This window comes from Eumetopias jubatus, unplaced genomic scaffold (genome assembly GCF_037043125.1).
Source record: "Eumetopias jubatus isolate StellerSeaLion01/CBP00866 unplaced genomic scaffold, mEumJub1_p1.0 scaffold_2, whole genome shotgun sequence".
NCBI classification, from domain to species: domain Eukaryota; kingdom Metazoa; phylum Chordata; class Mammalia; order Carnivora; family Otariidae; genus Eumetopias; species Eumetopias jubatus.
This window is the reverse complement of record NW_028274808.1, coordinates 195,731,808-195,746,959: the sequence shown is the minus strand read 5'-3', so window position 1 is coordinate 195,746,959 and position 15,152 is coordinate 195,731,808. Positions and strand designations below refer to the sequence as shown.

Below are 15,152 nucleotides of genomic sequence, written 5' to 3'. Positions count from 1 at the left end.
CAACAGTGGGCTATTAGTAGTTAACTTTGGGGGGAGTCAAAAGTTGTACATGGATATTCAACTGTGCAGAGGAGTCGGGACCCCAACCGCCACATGGTCCAAGGGTCGACTATAGTCACACATCAGTTTCAGCTATGACAAATACTTTGCTCCCATCTGTCATCCAAGAATTTGTCCCTGGTGTCCTTGCATGCAACAGACATCCTGTTTTGATGTGATCTCATTCGTCAGATAATGGAGATTCCAGCTTGTCAGGATGCTTCTCAACTGAGGGGCCCCCGGAATGGAACGGAACATTCCAAATGTGGTCTGAGCCACGTAGTGAGAGTCGGTGGGCCTGGATCTGAAATCGAAATGCAGAACACCTTGCCCTCGGTCCACGTTTTGCGCCAACTTGCTGTTTTCCATCCGCAATTTCAGACTGTTGAGACCGTTCAACTTTGATGCTGAAACTGCTCAGCGTTGTGGCACCACAAAACATCCATAATCAAACACACCGCGTTTCGGTTGATACCTCCGGTAGGTCGAGTTGAAGGAGAGGCATAGTCCACTCTGTGTCCTGTAGACACCGTACAGTGTAGGACGACTGTCCGCCTACTTGCCGTGTGCGCTTTGTCCTCACCCTCTCTGAGTCTCCTCTCTATCCAGGGTGACAAGGACGGTGACACACACCTGTCATCAGGCTGCCGTGAGCGGCCAGTGCGTTATTACCTGGAAAGCGGTGAGAACAGTGCCTGGGGCACGGGAAAGGCACGATATGATGGTTAGCATTATGGTAGTACGACTTCTGCTGTTTAAGGAATATTGAATGGAGTTGCAAAGACTTGAAATCACTTGTCCCCAATCACATGCCAGTGACAGCAGAGTCAAGGCCCCGTGCTCCTTCCTCGGACCTCGCGGCTCATGCCACTTCCATCCCGAGATGTCCAGGTGAGCTGAAATCTGCCTGTCTACCTGGCCTTCCCTGGGCTTCGTGTTTGGCATCTAAGGGCGCAGAGGACCACGGCCACCTCTGCTCCCCGTGACAGGCACTCACCCGTTGGAAGAGAGTGCTCATGGACCCCGGACCCAAAGGATCTCTTCTCCGAGCTCACCAGCCCCTCCCTGTGGCCAAAGAGAAGCCCCTGGTTTTCCACGTGCAGGCTCATCCTCCCTCAGTCTCAGTCAACACACACAGGGGCTCAAGCCAAAAATCTAACCCTCCTCGGTCCCTCACCGCTCCCCTTGCCCGCCATACCCTGTCCTGTGGGCTCTAGTCATACGACCGACCCCACCGCTGCCTGTTCTGCTCACTCCGTGCTGGGCCAGCCCTCCCCACCTTCTCCTGCACCCCTGCAGCATCTCTGCCCTGCTCTCTCTGCTTCCCCCATCTCCCCTGCAATCCACTGGCACTCAGTAGTAAGACTGAGCATTGTATTTATTATTATTATTTTTAAGATTTACTTATTTGCGAGAGAGAGTTTGCATACATGGGGGAGGGGGAGGGGCAGGCTCCCCGCTGAAAACGGAGCCAGTCACGGGGCTTGATCGCCGGACCCTGAGATCATGACCTGAGCGGAAATCAAAAGTCAGATGCTTAACCAACTGAGCCACCCAAGAGCCCCTATTTATTATTATTTTTAAAATATGTTTATTGAGCTCTTTATGTTCTCTCTACCGATATCTTTATGCTTTAGTAAGATGCTCTCATATAGGGTTTTGAGACCACCTATTTGCTTTCAAGTAGGCTCTACGCCCAATGTGGGGCTTGAAATCACGACCCTGAGATCGAGGTTCACATGCTCTCCTGACAGAGCCAGCCAGGCGCCCCAAGACTGAGCATTCCAAATGTGGTCTGAGCCACGTAGATGTGTTTAAAGGTCAGACAGAGCATACTGTTACCCTTCCTAAAACCCGCCAGTGGTTTCCCATTTTCCTTAGAATTCAACCCAAACCATTTGGCCAACGATGATCCAATGATCTGACCCCTGCCTTTGTCATCAGCCTCGTCTCCCTCCTCTTTTCCCCTTGTCACCTCGCGCTGGCAACACCACACCTGGCTTCTCCCAATCCCCTAAACATGCCTCGGGGCCACTGTACTTGCTTTTCCCTCTGCCTGGAACTCAGCCTCAGAATGGACTTTCCTCCTCCACGGTCAGTGCTCTGCTCAGATGTTACCTTTTCAGAGGCTTCCCGTGACCATGTGGCTGAAAACTGTCACACTGGGCACCATAACTCTCCATCCCTGGACCACACTATGTGTTCTCTATCATTCATTAGTACTCGGTATGTATTACTACTTCTCCGTATCTGTCTCCTCTCTAGGATGCACAACCCCTACAAGAGAAGAGACCACCTGTGATTTGCCCCAGGTATGCTTCGCACAGCCGGGGACCTGGTGGCGGGCAGGACAGTTCTCTCCCCACCTATGATTCCGTTCAGGCATCCCCGGAACCTGTGGCTGTGTTAGGCTACATGGCCCGGGGGAATTAAGGTCGCAGACAGAATTAGAGTTGCTAATAAACTGGCCCTAATATAGGAAGATTATCTGGGATTATCCAGGTGAGCCCAATATAATCACAAAGATCCTTTGAAGTGGAAGAGGGAAGCAGAAGAGAGAGAGTCAGAGAGACCTGAGGTGGGAAGGAGTCTGTCCCCCCTGAAGACGGAGGGGCCATGAGCCGAGGAACAGGGGCAGCCTCAGGAAGCTCTAAGTGGCAAGGGAATGCACTCTCCTGGAGAGCCCCCAGAATGGACCGTGGCCCTGATTTTAGCCTGAAGGCTCCCATGTCAGGCTTCTGACCTCTGGCACTGTAAGATAATAAATATGTGTTGCTTAAGCCTCTGAGATTGTGGGAATTCGTCACAGCAGCTATGGGAAATGCAGCGCTCCTCTTTGCTGGATGCATCACGAATAAATGAGTCAACAGGATCTGATGTCCCTCTACCAACTGGTCCCTGTCATTCCCCCGGCTGTGTCCCGGGGGGTGGCGCCCAGGGTTGCATCTGGCGGAGCCGGGCAGCAGCCCCGCCTCTCCTTCCTGCTCCTCTTTTGCTCCAGTGGAGCCTCCAGTCGGATTAAAGGCAGGACACCACACTTGTCGCATACGGAGCTCGAGGTAGGTCGGAAGGCTTCCCGGGGTGTTCACGTGCCGCTCCAACCTGTGTGTCCCAGCAGCTTCCATGCCTTTGGTCATGTGGCTGCTGGTTGCCTTCATCTCAATGAGGCCCTGCTTTTCTGGTTTTCTGTGTTTTTAACGCCATCCTGGAAACATCCCTGGGATGTTAACTTTCTCAGTCCCGTCACTGTATCATCCCACCAGCTCCACGCGACCTCCTTAGGTGTTTCCCTGTCCCCACTTTATAGGTGAAGGAACTGAAGTGTCACTTGCTTATCACTAATCCACCTTTGGCCCTTCTGCAAGGACGCTCTCTACACCCTCGCTGAGGGCTGGCTGTCTCTGTGCAGTCTTGTGTTCAGAGCATCACACAGCCATTACCACCACCCCTCCACCCACCCGCCACCGGATGCAACCCAGTTGCTGAGAAATGAGGATGTGAAGCCATGTGCAGAGAGGGGGGGGCGGCCAGAACTGTGGCTGCCTAGCTCTGCCCACTGGGCCCCCCGATTCTTAAAACAACATCACAAACCACAGCCACAAAACACAAGACAGCTACTCACCACCTCTGGTCTCGTGCTCAGCCCTTGGCGTGCCTGGGAGAGCTTCTGAGCTCATGGCCGCTTAGGAGCATGATTCGAGCCACATCATGCCTGTGGGCTTCCCACTGGCTGGACTCCCAGTCCTCCCTCCACAGTAGGGCTGGTCTCTCAGAAGCTTCCCAGAAGCCGCTTGGCCTCTTCGGTGATATTTGCCCCGCCTGTTTGTCCAGTCTGCCCGTCAGATTCCCGTGGCCTCTTTCGAGCTCCTTCCTGATTTAACTGCAATCCCCCTCCTTACACGGGGTGAGAAGTTAATTTCCTCAACGACTATTTCCCCGTCCTAACCAGGGTTTCGCAACCTGGGCACTCTTGCCTTTTAATGATAATTCTGTGCATTTCGGGATGTTTCGTAGCATCCCCCGCCCCTTGCCCACTTGAAGCCAGGAGCACCCTTGTACCCCCATCCCCCACCCCCTCGTGACAACAACAAAAATGTCTCCGGGCATTGCTGAATGTCTCCTGAGGGGCAAAATCAACCCAGGGGTGTTTCAACCTTCGTGCCTCTGTTCCAGTCAGACTGAGTGATCTGTATTATTCTCCCCTAGACTGAAAATCCATGCCTCTGTATCACCCATTCTCAAGTTGTGGTTTTCCAAAGAAGAATGATTGTGATTGTGTTGATCAAGAGGTCAATTTCCATTATGGTAGAGATTAGTCAGCGTCCTCCAGAAAAACGAAACCAGTAAGATGTGTGTTGGCTCATATGTTTTGTGGAGGCACAAGTCCAAAATCTGCAGGGCAGACCAGCAGGCTGCAGACCCAGAGAAGAGTTGCAGGCCAAGTCCAAAGGCTGTCTGCTGCTGAGTTCCTTCTTGCTCAGAGGAGGTCAGTCTTTTTCCTCTGAAAGCCTTCAACTGATTAGATGAGGCCCACCTGCATTGTGGAGGCCATCAGCTTTACTCCAGGTCTACTGATTTAAATGTTCGTCTCACCCAGAAAACACCTTCACGGAAACATCCAGGACAATGTGTGACCACATAACTGGGCACTGTGGCCCAGCTAAGTTGGTGCATAAAATTAATCATCACAAGCGGCAAGGATGAATTAATTTATGGCAAAGAAAGGGAGGATGCACTTGAACTCATCTGGAAGGTGGGGCCAGACTTCCAGACTTCCATGATCACTGTCTGAAATGTTAATGGTATGGTGGCCACACTGGGGCCATCAGTGGTTCTCAACCCTGGCCGTTACCATCACCCAGGGAGGCTTGAAAGAATAACAATGTCAGAATCACCCTCGAAGAGCCAGATCCATTTAGTTTGTGGTGAGGCTCAGGCGTGGATGCATCGCTAGCAATCCTCAGATGTTCCTAATGTTTGGCCAAGGTTGAGAGCCCTGGGAAGAATGAATGTCTGATGCTCCCCCCAGGAGGGACCAACAGAGATGAGCACAGGCTTTGCAGGGAGGTGGGCTGGGCTTGAGTCCCGCTTCCCTCCAAGTGAGTTATGTGATGCTGCAATGGCCATCCTAAGACTGTTGGTCAATTAAGAAGATGCTTGGAAAGCACTTAGTCCAGTCCCTGGGAGGAAGGAAACAGAACATATGTCATACATCAATTTATGCTTGCTCCCACCACTCAGTGTGGTATTAACAACCTGGGTGTCTCTTCTCTGTCATTTTTATTTAAGTTCCGCTTAAAATATAGTCACAGTTATGCTTGATCTAACAGGTGCTGAGCTTTGAGACAGACACTGTGCTAAAAGTCAGTATTATCTTATCCTCACAATTACCCAGTAAGGAAGAGTCTATGATGGGCCCAGGCTACCAAAGAGGAAACTGAGGCACGGAGAGGTTGGGTGGCTTGCCCAAGAATGTTGCTGACAGTCTTGGATTTATCTGACTCTGAAGGTTAACGTTTTTAAAAAATTTTGCTTCCAGTAGACCGAAATCAGGATTATAGCCACCAAAAAAGAGGAGGCAAAACATGTCAGAATTCCCAGGTGTCCCCATCATGTGCTTAGAGAACCTAAGAAAATAGAAATTAAAATTAGTATGGGAGCAGAGTCGTTAGTTATTTAACAAAGACTTTTGTTTAAAAAAACAAAGTCATTTAGCAAAAATTTTGGTGCATATCCAAAATTCAGTCATGTTCCTGGTGAACAGCAACAGGAAGCAGAAATCATACTTAAAAACAAAGACCTCATTCAGGACAGCAACAAAAACCATGAACTACATGGGAATAAATTTAGCAAGAGAGGTGAGGCAGGTTAATGAACACAACCACCACCAAACTTTATTGAGGGATATTAGAGAAGATTTGACCTTTGGAGAGGTGGTCTGTGCACATGGTAGATATTGTAAAAATGTTGATTCTTTTCAAATTAGTTTTAGGTTAAAACGATTTTCTTTTTTCAAGTAAAAAAGAAATTGAAACAATTCAAAAATTTCCAAGTGCAATGCAGAGTGCCTTCTGAGTTCATAGCAACTTCCAGTATCTCTGAAGAGAAGAGTCGGCTCTTCTGAGCACTTGAGTCACTTCTAGACTTCATTTCAGATTTGGTCACCTATGGCCATGAGACACTTTTTGTTTGGCTGTTCCTGGACACACTCAGATCCGAACTAATTTATTAAACTTTTATTTTATTTAATTATATTTAATATTTAATTAATAATAATAATTTAATAAAATAAATTTATTTTAAAAATTGCTTTACAGTTTTAAAAATCTTAAATTGTGAAACATATCATAGGTTTAGAAATATTACACACACACACACACACACACACACACACACACACACGGTTTAACAAATAATTAAATGAATATCCATGTAACCACCTAGGGTGGACAGACTCTTAAGGTGGGCCCATGATCTGGCTTTCATGTTCTTGTGTGATCCCTCCCCTTCAGTGTGGATAGAACCCGTGACCTTCTTCTAGACATAGAGAATATAACAAAAGTGAGGGAGTGTATGTGATTGCATGTATGTGATTATGTTATGTAAGATGGTAACATCCATAACATGCGGAGTTGGCCATATGGCTGAGAACTGGGGGCAGCCTTCAGTCCACAGCCAGCAAGACACTAAGGGCCCTCAGCCCAGCAGCTTATAGGAAACTGAGTGTTGTCAATAATCACGTGAGCTAGGGAGCAGATCTTTCTCCAGTAGAGCCTCGGATGAGACCACAGCCCCAACCAACACCTTGATTATAGCCCAGCAGAGAACACAGCTAAGACTCCAGACCTGCAGAAATCATTTGATCATTCCTATGCTTTTCTTTGTAGATTTACCATCTATGTAAGTATCACTAAGTAGGATATGTTTGGCAAGCACACACCTAACTCTGTAATAATAATAAAGACATGGTCAATGAGGTAATTTTTCACATGACAAAGTAACTTCGAAACTGATCTTGAAGAATACATAGAAAGATACAAAGTAATGACAAAATATCTTGAAAAAGAAATTAAAAAATAGATCCTTTTGTTAGATATTAGAAGATATTGTAAGGCTAATGTAATCCCGCTGTAAGAACGGATTGTGGTGTAGGTAATATTGCAGCATATATACCGGCATACACGTATTTTTTCACAGATGTCTATACCAGTCACCATTCAGATCCAGATGAAGAGCACTCCCACCATTCCAGATGCCCTTTCCCAGTCAATAACCCCTCCCCTCACCCCAGGTAGCCATTATTCTCTCAACACAGATTAGCTTAGTCTGTTCTCAAATTTCATATAAAGGGAACCATGTTGTATTCACTCTTTTGTGTCTAGTTTCTCCTGCTTCACAACATGTTGACAAGATGAATTCCAAGTTGTTAACTGGAAGGGTAATTGGTTCACTTTTATTGCTGAACGTGGACAAATGATAATGTGTTCCCCCATTCTTCTGTTGACGGGCATCCAGACTGAACTCAGCTTGAGGCTCTTTTGACTAGCACTGCTCAAATGTTCTTATCCCTGTCTTGTGCTCTCTTGCACACACTTGGGTATGGGATCAATGGGCCACCGAGGAGGTTTGTGTCTAATTCCAGGAGACACTGCCACACGGTGGTAATCCATATTTTTATAAGGCGTTTTGATGCAAGTGGTCTTGGACCACACGTTGAGAAACCCTACTTAGGTAAAGCCCTATTATGTGAGCAAACACATTCCCTTGAGTTGACCCTTTCTTGGGGTATAACTGGGGAGAAGCTTGCTTACAGTGAGGTACCAGCTAAGTGATTTGGGGAAGTGGGGGGTGGGGAATGGGAAATTAAATGTATACCATCTCTTAGCACCTCTTTGGAACAAATCTTTGCAGTGCACTACTTTTGCCCAACAGAAAGAAGCCGAGAACTGGGAAGCTTTGATGGGGGTGGGAAGGTGAGAATCCAGGTCACTGTGCCCCATCATCCAAGCTCTCTCTCACCCCAACCATGAGCTAGAGTAATGTCCAGTTATTTGCTAGAAAAGAGGGATCTGCTTGGGACCTTGGGTTGTTTGTATGGGGAGGGACTGTCCCTTCCAGTCACCTGAAACTCATTGCAAAGCCATTTCCCCCATGCTCTTAATGCTGGAGGAGGCTTGCAGGAAGCACGAGAGATGGCATTCCTCCTGCCGTGCCCAGCACGTCTGACAGCAAAAGCCAGTTATAGAAAAACCATCCCTTTCAGCCGACTCTGGCCATTTTGCCCACAGACCCAGCCAACTTCTCTGAGGTCAGAAGGCCAGGAAACAGGGCTTCCTGCTGGCAACCGGGCAGAGGTGAGGGAAGGAGGGCCTGCCTGTTGTGTTGGCCGATGCTCTGCTTCCGGGGTCTCTCTGCCAGGAGCCACTTCTCCTTCCAGATTCCAGTGATCTCAGCAGGCTGGCTCAGCCTCGGCCCAGCCACGGTCTCAAGCTGCTCTCTGCTGTTCTCAGCTGAGCACTGCAACCAGGGGCCACCGGCACCAGACACGAGAGCAGGTCCCCAGAAATGGGAGACGGCTTCCACCTGGAGGCAGGCAGGAGGAGGGACAGGTGGGTGTTAAAGGAGCCAGGCTCTGAGCAGGGAAGGTGGGCTCTAATCCCCACCCGGCTGGGCCCCATGTCCCTCCCTGGGGCCCCACAGCTCCCTGAGTGTCCTCTAGCAAAACGCTACTTGTTTACACTCTCGCTCACTTCTCTAGAAACCCAGTGAAACAAGAACAACAGTGTCCATCTTACCTCAAAGCTGAGTATATCCCCAAAGCGGAATGTGTTGCCTCGTACCTGACAGATGATCAATGAATATTTCGCTGAATACATGAGCAAGTCAATACTTGAGTGGACTTTGAACAAATGAAGAAGTCAACTATCTCATTCACCCTCTCTTTCCGAGAACCAAGCTACTAGGGTCATGGAGTTATAAAGCTCTTCTTCCTAACAAAAAAAATCCCTAGCTCTTTCAAAATAAAAAAGGATGCTCCTGTCTGAACTGTCAATGACTGGGGATATTTGGGGTCATCACAACTAACGTAGGGGGGGCTACTAGCATCTAGTGTGTAGAGGCCAGGGACACCAGCACGCCTCCCAAGGTGGACAGGAGGGTCCAGCACAACACAGAAGCATCCTGTGCAAACTGTGAATAGTGTTGGGGCCAAGCGAGCCGGATGTGGGCACATGGTCTGGGGGTGGGGGGCTGGGGTCAACATTTCTGGCTGCAAAGTGGGAGCAGCAAACGCTGCTTGGGACAGACTTGCACGGGTCGAAAGAAAGACTGAAAAACTGACCCAGATAAGAACCACTCAGAGAAGATTTCACAAGTTACAGCAGCAGAAGCCAAAGAATTGGTACATCTGTGTGTCCGGAAGTGAATGGGTGGTGTCTCTGTAGGATGTATGTGCCAACTAAACCCAGAAGCGTGTTTGCATCTTATAGCTAAGACAGCGATAAGGCAGCTTTCCTCCCAGACCCAGGATTGTGGTGTGTGGCCATTTAGTTTGGCCAGACCTGGAGTATTGGCTTCATTTTGATGAATGGTATTTTGCAACCTTCAAATATTTATCAGTGTTGTTCCCATACCTAATGAACTGGGTGCTAGAATGGAAAGGAAAGAAGGTGGGAAGAAGGGAGGGAGGGAAGAAGGGAAGGAAGGAAGGAGTGAATCAAAGAAGGCATAATTGTCAAAAATATAAGTTATTTGGGGCACATTGCTTGACCTGCCTTCCTGTAGCCCAAAGGACATCAAGGTAAGCAAAAAGTCAGAAGACAAGGCCACTTGGCGATTCTCCTGGGGCAGTCAGAAGTGTGACTTTTCCCACTCCCTAGTCTCTTAAAAAATAACATGTCTCAGACTACTTCTCAACCTTTGGATGCAGGTGAGTCTAATTTGTGACCACATCATAGGAAAGCAGCTGATGATTATAATTCATTTGCCAGTAGGATGGTGTCAGTCTCCATCTGTGAACTGCTTATGTTGCCCTCCACGTGGTCACACTGATGGTTCCAGCCAATATTTCTCACAATCTCTTTGAGGGGAAGGAAGGACACGATCGCCCGTGAAGGCTGTACTAGCTCAGGCTAACTTATTTATGATACAAGAATACGTGTCCTGGATTAAGTTCTTCACAACAGTTCCCTGCATTTGTACCTCAATCACCCTATGAATACAAGTCACCCCAAATCTGGCTTCCATGCCCCTCGCCATGCCCACTTTATACCCGGAGGCTCAGCGTGGACACTTAGCTTGTCCCAGATCCCTCGGGAGGTGAGAAGCAGATCCAGGACCAACGCTGTTCTTCTCACCAGCATCTGATGTTGCAGGTGGGTCCTGGAAATGCAGGACTATTTATATTTCTGCTGGCTTCAAGCTGAATGTGTCCACCAGCGGCCTTCTTGGCTCGGCCAAGCCTCCAGGCAAGTCCCGAGGCCTCTTCCCTTTGCTCACTGCATCCCCACCGTCTGTTCTGTCCTAGGGCCTCAGCAGTGGGACCTGCCCTCTGAGGCCTGTCTGGCAGCCAACTCCGTCCCTCTGTGTCCTAAGTTCCTGCAAGCCAACTGCCCTTCTGTTCTATTCCCCACGCCTGAAAAAGGCACAGAAAGTGCTGACTCACCCACCAGGCTGTGAAGATCTTCCACTCTGTGACGTGAACGGGTTGAACGTCTCCCCCCTCCCCCCTGCAACGTGATTGCCATCTACCTGTGACGTGCTAGTCTGATCGGCAAGACGGTTGTCATCTTCCTTTTTCCTTCCTTCTTTCTTTTTTCTTTTCTTTTCTTTTTTTTTTTTAAATTAGGGTGTGGAAGGTACTAGATCAGATACACGATTACAAATTGCCACAGAATCCAAATTAAAAGGCCCAGTGTAGGGTCACTGGAGCTAGTCTGGCTCAGGCAAGAAAAAGTTTTTTTCATCTGCACCCCACCTTGACGTGGGATTTCTAAAGTCTCGGCACCTGTTGGGGTCAATGTTTCCAAGGTACTTTTTCCCTTTAAAATTAGTCAGTTATTGGGCGCCTGGGTGGCTCAGTTGGTTAAGCGACTGCCTTCGGCTCAGGTCACGATCCTGGAGTCCCAGGATCGAGTCCCGCATCGGGCTCCCTGCTCAGCAGGAAGTCTGCTTCTCCCTCTGACCCTCTTCCTTCTCGTGCTCTCTATCTCTCATTCTCTCTCTCAGATAAATAAATAAAATCTTTAAAAAAAATAAATAAAATAAAATTAGTCAGTTATTGCTTAAGAATTAATTGTATTAACAATATTAATTTATATCAGTATTTATTCATAATTAACAAAAGTATTGCTTTTAATTAAAATAATAAATGAAGAAATGAAGAATCGATGGTAAATTAATCAATTATGAGCCCCCTAGCAAGAACACTTTTGTGGTGACAAGGTCTTTACCTCGTCAGGTAAGAGCAGGATGGTAACTCGGCCCCAAACCTCCACCGCAACAAGTGGAAAGCACATACATACATACAGGTTTCCCTCGCTGTTCCAAACTTTGCGCTATGCCCCTTCGCTTTTACGAAAGACCTACATTAGTACCCATTTTCACGAACTGAAAGAAATCCAAAGAGGATTTTGACTTTTATGCAAAATGGTGAAAAGCAAAATTAGCGGTCAGACGGGCTTTTGCAGCGAGAGGAGCCGGTAGGGAGGCAGCGTGCACCGGGCCGGGAGTGGCGCCCCCAGCGTCTTCCGCGGGAACTACACTCAGCATCTCCGCCTGGAGCCGCGAGCTCTGAACCGTGTGCGAGCATCCCGGCTTCACCTCCACCTGTTGTGTGCATCCGTTAGTTAGCAAGGTGCGTCCTAAGGATCAGAAAAGCCGAAGAGAGGTTTTATTTGAGCGTCTGGGAATGCTGCAAAATTTTCCGGAGAGATTAATGGTAACTGCTTCTCTGCTTTTGGCCATTTTGGCTCCGGACAAGTTTCACAAGCACCCTGCCCTTTTGGATAGCGGGGAAAGCTGTATGTCAATGCTGTTTCCGCATCCTCTCCCGAGATTTTCTGTGCCCTGCACCCCTCGCAATCCTGGCTTACAGTAAACCCATGAAATCAACTTCCCTTCTCAGTTTCTATTTCCTAGTAGCTGCTAACTACTGATTTTAGACAGGATTATGATAGCAGTAAATCAGAAAACAGCATTGTCACAGAAATCTAGGACTTAATGCAAGAATAGAAAAAAAAAAGATTTTTGTATTAAAGAATGTGAGGTTTATACTTATCTCCATAGAATGGACAAATGAATGAATCCAAGCAATAACATTAGATGGTATTAAATACTCTTGTATATTTTTCAGGAATGTCACAACCTGATTCCTGTTTGGCTTTCTGAAAGCCTCCTCTCCAGCTTTGAGAGACTGCCTACTCCAGGAAGCCTGCCCCGATTTCCTTCCTGAGATGCTCCTCCTAGGGCACAGGTCACGATGTACTGTATATTATCATCAGATGGAAACTTATTTTGTGTCCTGCATTCAGTGATAACTACTGTATGTTACTTAGTTTTAGCAAACTTCCTTCTACATCTACAATCATGGCTCACATTTATCGCATTGACTGTGGCCCAAACCCTGACTTAGGCTTTACCTGGAGTATCTCACAGGATCCCTACACAACCCGTTATTATCCCCACCTCACAGACGTGGAAATCGATGAATATTGTTGTAGACACTAACAGCCCGGATGTGCAGGCCATTCTTTTTTGTTCCTGTGGTTAAGTCAGCTTGGGATAGGCTCTGCTGTGGTAACAATGAAATCCCAGTGGATAGATGGAATATGGGTTTGCTTGGTGCTCACGCCACACTCTGCAGGTCTGGTGGCCCCCCTCCATCGGTGCCCAAGCCTTTCTGGACTATGTGACCTCCCAAGTCAGGGGTGGGGGCTGAGATGGATACACACAGCCCTTAACCGCCTCTGCCTGGAAGTGCCCCCCACTCTCCCTTAGAGTCACAAGGTGCAGTATGAAGTTCTCCTTGAGTGGGTCAAACTCAAGTTCTGCTTTAAAAAGCCCTAGTGAAGAGTGGAGTTGAGGGAGGTGGGCCCCAGCGGGCTGGTAGGCGCCCTCTTGCCTCCCAGCTCTGGGCCCTTATCAATCTAAAAGGCTTGGTTTGAAAGACCCAAACCTGTGGTCTTTTTCCATAAATGTGGTCACTTTATATGCATTATTCTATCACTTAGTTTTCTATCACAGTTTTGAAAACTGTCCCACGTACGGACAAATTTCCATTTGAAAAATCCCATGTGCTTAAAGAAAATTATGCTGAGCATTAAAACATACACATCCTTTGGCCTAGCATGTGTAGAAGAGTATGCTATTTGCCATGTTTTAACAATTTTACTGTGGGTTCCCCCCCCCCCGCTTCGATACACTTTTAACTCCATTGTTTAAAATTAAAAATTTGGACCTACTTTTAGTTTGGCATAAGGACAAGGAAGCAATCTTATTTTTATTCTAGAATTATTTTAACTCCATTGTTTAAAATTAAAAACTTGAACCTATTTTTTAGTTTGGCGTAAGGACAAGTAAGCAATCTTAGTTTTTCAGATTGATACTCAAATCAATCTTCACTGTTCAGTGAATAATTTGCTATTTCCCCACGGATGTGAGATAAGTAACTTGTCCCCAATCCAAATACACAGGCATGAAGCACGTATCCGGACTCTTGTGTTCTGCAGTGGCCCCAGCTTTAGATATATTACAGAGTAACATTTAATTCTCTTTTCCTTTCTTAGGTCTGTTTTCATACATGAACTGTGGAAGCAGTAAGATGAAACCAGGAGGGACCAAGTATTTTTTATTGGGACTGCATATTTAGACACCTTTACGGTGTTGTCTTTCTAGCCAAGATGATCTTTCATGATTAATAGTAATGTTTGGAAATGTAGTGTTTTTCAACACCTGCAGGCATGTCATTCCTTACTTGTGAAGGCAGTGCCAGAAAGGTCACCGACTGCCCCAGAACTTGAGAATCAGGTGGGATCTAGGGATCATCTGGTCCAATGTTTTCAGTTTACAAATAAACAAATTTAGGCCCAGAGGAGGGAGGTGAGGTGGCCCAGGTCACCCAACAATTTGATCCAGAAGTGCCCACCCCTTCCCTGGGGCTTCTCTTCTCCCACTGGGTGGATCCAGCAATCCTGGTTCCTGAACCGTCTCCCTCTGAGGCTGCAGGCCCGGGAGAAGCCACTCGGGTCTGCACAGCATTCCATGCGCCCCCCCCCCCCCGCCACGGCCCCCCAACCACACAAAGTCAGCCATCCACAGTGACGAGAAAGACATTTAATCACTTCTTGGTCTTATCTCTTAAAGCGCTCAAGTGTTTTCACAAGTGCAAAGGGAGCGATTGCTCTCAGCCAACATTTACCAGTAATTCCAACACACGCAAAAAAACTACAAATCAGCGTGCTTTATACTTACTTTTAATTTCTGCACTGAAAAAAAAAAGTGAAAACCATGACAGGTTAGTTTACAGTGACATCACCTCTGCCTTTAAATTAACCTTTGCTCTTGGGGGTAGAAGGGGGAAAGAAAGACAGGAACACATCAAAGCAGGAGAGCAAAACAGGGGCCGAGACACCCGAGACTGGGCTCCGGCTAATCGGGTTTGGAAAACCCGGAGGCGAGGCGGTGGCGCACTCGGCGCACTAGCCTGTAAACATGGACAGGCAACAGTTAAGATACAGTAAAAAGGGAAAAAACAAAAACAAAAACAAAAAACAAAAAACAAAACTCCCACAATTCCATTCTTAAAATCAAGCACGACAACGGACAGTAAATCCAAGGTTCATGTGGGTGCACCCCTCTGCCGCGGGGGTGGCCGCACAGCGGGGCACACGCTCCGGCCCCGGGGGCCCCTGCTCTGCACAGAACTGCGCCCACCAGCACGGGGCGCTCCGCGGGGAGGGGGTCCGCAGGGAGAGGGTCGGCCCACAACCGCAGCCTCCCCTGACAGACAGCAAGAGCCGCAGGGGCAGGTCTGTGTGCTTTCGAGGCTCTGCCTCCGGAATGTTCTGCACTCGGGCTGGGGTGGGTAGTGGGTTTGAGTTACGCTCCACACGGTG

The 15,152-nt window shown here is 47.8% G+C and overlaps 1 protein-coding gene across 1 annotated transcript in view; it reads right to left on the bottom strand.

Moving 5' to 3' along the window:
- The window catches only part of SLC2A9 (solute carrier family 2 member 9), a 263,570-nt gene extending 259,603 nt beyond the window's left edge, over nt 1-3,967 (bottom strand). Inside the window, exon 1 of the mRNA XM_028089207.2 lies at nt 3,662-3,967. The gene's annotated coding sequence lies outside the window, so the exon portion shown is untranslated. The remainder of the gene's footprint in view (nt 1-3,661) is intronic.
- Nucleotides 3,968-15,152: the final 11,185 nt, after the last annotated feature.